Raw genomic sequence first — 8,174 nt, 5'->3', positions numbered from 1 at the left:
GACCAACCTCTGGTCCGAATTAACATTAGTAGCAGGGGGGTCTATCACCGACGTAACATCATAGGCCTTGATAGGATAAGACACTATAATAGTCCGATCATAGTGAAAATCCTCCTCTACATGGTGTGCTCACAATAATCGAGTGATCATACTCGGGTAATGTAGACAGTGGGCCCCAAGTGGTCGCACTTTAGCCATATGCTCCAGCATGATTTTGCCAAGATCGAACCGCATCCGTGTTAACAAGGCATAGATCAAACACACTTTCAGTTGTGGGACATCAGTGTCACTTTGAGTGGGCATGATTTTGGCATTAATCAACCTCAAAACAACCCTGGCTGGCCGCTGGAATGTTCCCTTCTTCATGTCTTTGTGGAATTCATTTGCATCACGTGCCCATGTGGTAGAAAAGTCAATGCCACATACCAGTCGACGAATAGCCGGATAGTTTGGCCGACGGAGAAACCTCTGAAAGAGCTTGTGGGAATGCTCTGTGAAGCCCATAGTCCGATTGATCACCTGGGAGGAGAATGGAATTACTTTACCATGTACCTGTACTTCGTACACAACATCCAGGCTGGCCTCAGGTTGTCAGTTAGCATAAAACTCTTTGACTAGGGTCACATTCACTACATCACCTGGATGGAATAGACTGTCGAAATCCAAAGCCCGAATGTTGTTGTATATCTCACTATATTTGCGGGCCAACTTCCCATCGTCAATAGCAACCTTAGTCTCCGGGGTTACCGTCAGGATATGTGTCTGGAACCAGCGTCGAGCATGGGCTGGGACAGCCCATAAACCATATTTGCACGCTGGCACCTCATCCGCATCAGGGTCAATGCTCTCATCTTCCTCCTCCACTGGGGCGGGGGGAGGTGCCTGTCTCCTACCACAACGGCTACTAGAAGCAACCACGAAAAAACCATTGTTAAAGTGTTTGCTCAGGTGGCGAGATATTGTACCTGCACAAGACGAACAATATTAGCCACAACACGTAAACCAAAACAAGACCAAATGGGGTAACCACCACACACTTATATTATTGGCATGTTCACAAGTAAAATGTATATCAGGGACTCATACTTCCCCATTGGAAGTATGGCAAAAGGAATCAACAACCCACCCAACCACCAATATAATAGTACAACCACAAAACCACAGACTATACTAGCTTAAAATACAAAATAAGAAGCTAATCTAATAACTAAGAAGGGAAAGAAAAGAAGCTATACTAATGCACTACTAACAAACTTCAGAAATTACAATACCACACTACACAAGCACATAGCATGAATTGAACATTCCAATTAGCACCTAGCATCACATTATCTCATACAACCAACTAAGCTACAACGTCACCTTTCATGTCATTGGGGCATTTAATCAAGCACATGGTATTCACCAAAGTTACCTCATAATTTCAACTTTAATTCTTCTAAGATTACTACACAAACATACCAATTAGCCATCTTACAACCACCACAATATAACAAGGGCACAAATTGCTCCAAATTTACGCAAACATTCCTCCTATTTTCGGCCATAAAGGCACATCCACCCAACTTCACCATCAAACTATTCAATAACCACCAAGACATATCAAAAATCTTCCCCAATCATAAGAACAATGGAAACCCCATAATTTAAGCACCGATTTGGGCCAAAATAAGCAAATAAATTGAAACAAATTAGCACAACTACAACTACCTAGGGTTTAGTTCAAAATAAGCTAATACTACTTAACTACAATCAATAACTCAAAGAAAAGAGATGAGAGGAGAGGAAGACTTACCTTGAAGATGAATGGAAGGGATGGGAGGTGTGTGCGAAAAAGGAATTTGAGAAGAAAAAAAGAGTGGGGGAATTGGGGGGAAGGGCTAGAGCGTGACAGAATGAAGGAGAAAGGAGAAGGGGGGGTGTTGAACGGGTCGCTGGTTAAAAGAAACTAAAGGAATTTTTTTTAATTTTACACTGCTGCGTCGCAGGGCGCGGCACCCCACGCGGCGCGGTAGTGTATTTTATCAGAGCCTGCGTTTTTTTTTATCCTCAAAACAATTTGGCCTGGTACGGTGCCCCATACGGCGCGCTAAGCCATTTTTCATAGAGTTCGGCTCGTTTTCGGCATTTAGCTTACAGATTTCACCCCGACTCTATTATGTACCTATTTTATGTCCAATTCATGCTTTTACCTACCCAAACTCACTTGCAAACTTTTTAGTATCTAAAAATAAAAAGAAAAATTCTAACTACACTAAAAATCAACTACGAATTGGGTTGACTCCCAACAAGCACCTTAGTTAACGTTGTGACACGACTTATACAACAGTCCAATAGGTTGCCTTCCATGCAACATCGTGACACGATGCAGGAAAGCATATTTAAGGTACGCTCAACATCAGAGGCTCGATCAAATGGGTCACCGACACTACCTTTGCTTCATCCATGACCACATAATGTTTAAATCTATGCCATTAACTCTGAACGTGCGAGAGTCATTTTCTGCAGCAATCTCTACTTCACCAGTGGGGTAAATTTCAACCACACGAAATGGACCTGACCATCTTGACTTTAATTTGCTCAAAAATAACCTCAGTCTTGAGTTGTATAGCAATACCGTATCTCCGGGTTTAGAACTCCGCTCAATAATATTTTTATCATGTATCATCTTCATTCTCTCCTTGTATAGTCTTGTGCTCTCAAAAGCATGATAGCGGAACTCATCAAGCTCGTGCAACTCCGTGACTCTACTTGTTCCCGCAGCTTCAATATCGAGATTCAACTGTCTCAATGCCCACCAAGCTCTACGCTCCAACTCCACTGGTAAGTGACACGCCTTCCAAAACACCAACTTGTATGGCGACATGCCGATTGGAGTTTTAAAAGTGGTTCGATAAGCTCAAAGTGCATCATCTAACTTCCTTGCCCAATCCGTTCTAGTAGCATTCACAGTCTTAGTCAACACACTCTTTATCTCCCTGTTCGAGACTTCCACTTGCCCACTTATTTGTGGATGATATGGGGTGGCCACCTTGTGGTGTACATCATACTTCTCTAACAATTTTACGAAGGCCCGATTGCAAAAGTGAGTGCCTCCGTCACTGATTATTGCCCTTGGAGTGCCAAATCGGGTGAATATGTTCTTTTTCAAAAAGCCAATTACCCCCTTTGAATCATTTGTATGGAGTGTTGCAGCCTCTACCCATTTGGACATGTAGTCCACAGTAACGAGTATATACGTGTTGCCATATAAGCTGACGAAAGGCCCCATGAAATCTATGCCCCATACATCAAATTCTTCTACCTCCTGAATTGGGTTCATAGGCATCTCATGTCGGCAAAAAATATTCCCTGTTTGTTGGGATTCATCACACCCGTTTATCCATAAATGTGCATCTTTGAACAATGTTGGCCAGTAGAAGCCCGACTCCAAGACTTTCGTAGTTGTCCTTACTCCTCGAAGTGCCCACCATGGTGACGCGTGACATACCTGCAAAATAGAAGACTGGTCTATCTCGGGGATACATATCCAGATCATGTTATCAATACAAATCCGGAACAGATAAGGTTCATCCTAATAATACATGCGGCAATCACGAAAGAACTTTTTTTTTTGGACAGAGGAAAAGTCATAAGGAACAATATCGCTCGGTAGGTAGTTTGTAATGTCTGCATACCATGGTGCTTCCTCAAGACTTGTGGATAATAGTTGTTCATCTGGGAAAGTTTCCAGAATCTCTTCTACCTCTACCTTCTTCTCAGCTCCTTCAAGTCTAGACAAATGATCAACTACTTGGTTCTCCGTTCCTTTTCGATCACGGATTTCCAAATCAAATTCTTGCAGCAGTAGCACCCATTGAATCAGGCGCGGTTTTGATTCCTTTTTCGTGATTACGTACCTTAGAGCAGCATGGTCAGTATAAACAATTACCTTCGAGCCTATCAGGTATGACCTGAATTTGTCAAATGTGAACACCACTGCCAGCATCTCCTTGTCAGTCACAGTGTAAATTAACTGGGCTCCACTCAGCGTTCTACTTGCGTAGTCTATTAGATGCATAATTTTATCTTTTCGTTGCCCAAGAAATGCTCTCACAGCATAGTCACTCGCATCACACATCAGCTCAAATGGTTGCTCCCAGTCAGGGGCAACTATGATAGGTGTTGTTACCAGTCTCTTCTTCAATTCCTCAAACGCTACCCTGCAGTCATCAGAAAACACAAAAGGGTGATCTTTTTCAAGCAATTTACACAAGGGGTTAGCAATTTTGGAAAAATCTTTTATAAATTTCCTATAAAAACTGGTGTGCCCAAGGAAACTTCTGATTGCTTTGATGGAAGTGGGTGGTGGAAACTTTTCTATCACATCAACCTTTGCACGATCTATCTCAATACCTTTACTCGACACTAGGTGCCCCAAGACTATACCTTCTTGTACCATGAAATGGAATTTTTCCCAATTGAGTACCAGATTCATCTCGATACACCTCTTCAATACTCTTCTCAAGTTCATAAGGCAATCATCGAATGAATTCCCCACCACTAAGAAGTCATCCATGAAAACCTCCATTATTTCCTCTACCATATCCGTGAAGATGGCCATCATGCACCTTTGGAATGTGGCAGGTGCATTGCATATGCCATACGACATTCTTCGAAAAGCTTAGATTCCATAAGGGCAGGTGAATGATGTTTTCTCCCTGTCCTCTAGGGCAATAGAGATCTGATTATACTCTGAGTACCCATCTAGAAAGCAAAAGTGGGACTTCCCTGCCAATCTATCCAGCATCTGATCAATGAATGGCAGTGCGAAATGGTCTTTCCTGGTAGCCAAGTTCAACTTCTTGTAATCGATACAGATTCGCCAACCTGTGACTGTTCGTGTAGAGATCAATTTGTTCTTCTCATTTTTCACTACCTTCATACCTCCCTTTTTTTGATACACACTGAACTAGGCTAACCCAGTTGTTGTCAATGATGGGGAATATGATTCCCGCATCTAACCACTTAATCACTTCTTTCTTCACCACTTCTTTCATGTTGGGGTTCAACCTTCTTTGATGTTCTCTGGAAGGTTTGTGCCCATCTTCCAGTAAATTCTTATGCATACAGAAGGTCAGGATGATACCCTTAATGTCTGTAATGGTCCAACCAATTGCAGTCTTTCACTCCGTCAGTGCCTGCAAAAGTTGTTCCCCCTGCACATCTAACAAACTAGATGAGATAATAACAGGTAAAGTTGAGTTCGGTCCTAAAAAGGCATATCTGAGATGAGATGGAAGTTGCTTCAGTTCCAACTTTGTTGTCTCTTCTATCGATGGCTTAGCTGGAGGAGTTTTATTTCCTCTAAGTGAAAAGGCTCAAATTCGAGCTCCCTTCTCCAAAAACCTTGGCCTTCAAGAGCAAGTACTCACTCTGCCAAGTCTTCTCCATTGTCTTCATCTAAGTTCATGAGACAAGCTGCTAGAGGGTCTTTAGTGTTCAATGTCTCATCTTCTTCCTCCAAAATTACATTCACAACATCTATTACAGAGCAATTAGCAAATTCACTTGGTCTCCGCATTACTTTTGCACGTTGAATGTTATCTCTTCATCATTTAATCTCATTTTGAGCTCTCCAGTTTCACAGTCAATCAAAGCTCTCCCAGTGGCCAAGAATGGTCTTCCCAAAATCATGGGAATTTCCTCGTCAACCCGACAGTCAAGAATGACAAAATCTGCTGGGAACACAAACTTTCCAACCTATACTAATACATTATCTAGAATCCCAGAGGGCCTCTTCACTGTCCGATCAGCCAGTTGTAGTAACATGGACGTGGGTCTAGCTCTTCCAATGCCTAGCCTTTTGTAGATATCCAAGGTCATAAGGTTTATGCTTTCTCCCAGATCACACAGTTCTTTAGCGAATGCATAGTTGCCTATTGTGCATGGTATTGTGAAACTCCCTGGGTCAGACAGCTTCTCAGCTATGGGTCTCATCACAATAGCACTGTAAGTCTGAGTCAGTGTAACCGTGGCCAAGTCTTGAAAGTCGAACTTGCAGGACATCAAGTCCTTCATCATTTTTGCATAACCAGGCATCTCATTTAAAGCGTCAATTAATGGAATGTTTACCTGAATTTGCTTCAACATCTCCAAGAATTTCTTGTACTGCTCATCTTTCTAATATTTGGCCAATCTCTGTGGGAATGGTGCTGGAGGTCGCTTCTTCCCTGTGATTTGATTTTTTTCTTGTTCAGGCACTGCTTCTACTCCCGGTTCCTGTGTTTTCTTAGTTTCTTTCACAACCTCATTTTCTTGTTGGCGTTCTCTTGTGCATGTTATACCGTCACCTCAGTTAACCCTGCTGAATCATATATCTCAATGGGTACTAGCACTAGTGTCTCAGTAGGTCTGCTTTCACGAGCAATTTCATGCTCCAGATATAGGTATCTACCATTTCGTAGACTCACTACCATAAGCTGCTTTGGGCCCTACTATTTTGGATTAATTTGTGTGTCTGCAAGTAATGTTTCGTGGGGACGATTATTTAAAGCCATCAAAATATGTCCTAATTGGATCTCAATATTCTTTATCGCTGATTCATGTGAGTCTACTCTTTCAGTTAGTTTTCCAGTGGACCCAATCACTTGTTGCATCATTCCCTCAAGTTTAGCGAACCCATCTTCGTGTCTCATAGTTTGTTGTTGTTGAGGTTGATGATAAGCCTGCTACTAATTTTGCTGGTTGTAACCTTGTTTCCTTTGGTAAGGCACCACTTGACCCTGTGGTCGCATAGCCCCAAGATTGTTGTTGTTGTTGTACTGCTACGGGGCTGGTCTATATTGTTGATTCTGCTGACCCCAATTCTGACCACCTGGTCTCTGTCCCCATAGTTGGTCACAGAATTCATGTTCTCCTGATATTATTGGTTATCACCTTCCGCACTCTACGAGTAGGCATATGGTTGATTAATGCATGATTTACGTAAGCCCCCATTAGTTGCATCAACTATGTGTACCTGCTGCTTCTGGCTTGATTCATCAACCTTTTTGGTGAGGATGCTAATTTGTGTCACTAGAGTGGCCATATTTTCAGCTATGGGGTTAGTTGGGTCTAAAGCTACTGAGTGAACCACAAGAGTGATTGGAGCATTTCTTGTCATCTATCCTGAGTTTTGTGCCATCTTGTCAAGTAGGATCTTGCTTTCTCTAAATGTTTTACTAAAAAATGCTCCGCCTGCTGAAGTATCAACATTTTCCTTTAAGCTATCTGCCAAACCCATGTAAAACCTCTTGCCCAACATCTCCTCTGGAATACCATGATGTGGACACGTAACCAGCAGACCCTTGAACCTCTCCCACGTTTCTTGTAATGTCTCTGTTGGTTTCTGTCTGAAGCTCAATATCTAATCATTTTGTTGAGCATTCTTATTGGGTGGGCGGAATTTGTTCACAAATTGCTTGACTAATTCCTCCCAAGTAGTGATGAAGTTTATGGGGGAGTGAATTAAGCCGCTCCCATCACTGAGAATGGAAACAACAACAATCGTACTACTTCTGTTGTCATGTTATATTGCCTTTGTATGGCACATATCGATAGGAAATTCTTCAGATACTGCTTAGGATCTTCAACGTATGACCTTGAGAACAATCCCTTGTTCTGCAACAAATGTAGCATGTTATTTGTGATTTGGAATGATTTTTCTTGTATCCGAGGGGCTAAAATTGTAGTTGCTAAGTTTTCGGCGGTGGGTTGTGCCCAATCGTACAGTGTTGCTTCTGGCACAAACGGCACCACACCCTAATTGTTCGGGTCATTCCCATTATTTCTGTTGTTTACTTCGTCTCCCATGTCTGGTTTGATTTGTTCTGATGAGTTCTGTTGTGGTTTGCCTTTTTTGTTTGCATAATTCAATACCTTCAAAACTTTCTCACGATCTGATAATGCTTCAAACAATTCACCAGTTCTTGAGGAGTTTCTAGGCATGCACCTGTAACACCCAAGACTACAAACGTTAGAATTTCAATGATTAGTTTAAATTGAAGACAGTTGACTACAGTAAGAATTTTTGCACTTCTTTTTAACTGCAATTAATAACACCGTTAATTCCCTGGAAATGGCATCAAAATTTGATCACGCCCAACTATGCCTTATAAAAAGGACAAAGTGGTCGCTGCAAATATATTCCGGTT

General features: G+C 42.0%; 1 non-coding gene across 1 annotated transcript; it reads left to right on the top strand.

The window, feature by feature from the left end:
• The first annotated feature begins 7,295 nt into the window (after window positions 1-7,295).
• On the top strand, window positions 7,296-7,407 carry LOC138869825 (small nucleolar RNA R71). The gene has a single exon (XR_011400077.1). It is a non-coding gene; the product is annotated as a small nucleolar RNA R71 (small nucleolar RNA).
• Window positions 7,408-8,174: the final 767 nt, after the last annotated feature.

Source organism: Nicotiana sylvestris, chromosome 5, assembly GCF_000393655.2.
Source record: "Nicotiana sylvestris chromosome 5, ASM39365v2, whole genome shotgun sequence".
Lineage (NCBI taxonomy): Eukaryota > Viridiplantae > Streptophyta > Magnoliopsida > Solanales > Solanaceae > Nicotiana > Nicotiana sylvestris.
This window is presented reverse-complemented; position numbering and strand designations above follow the sequence as displayed.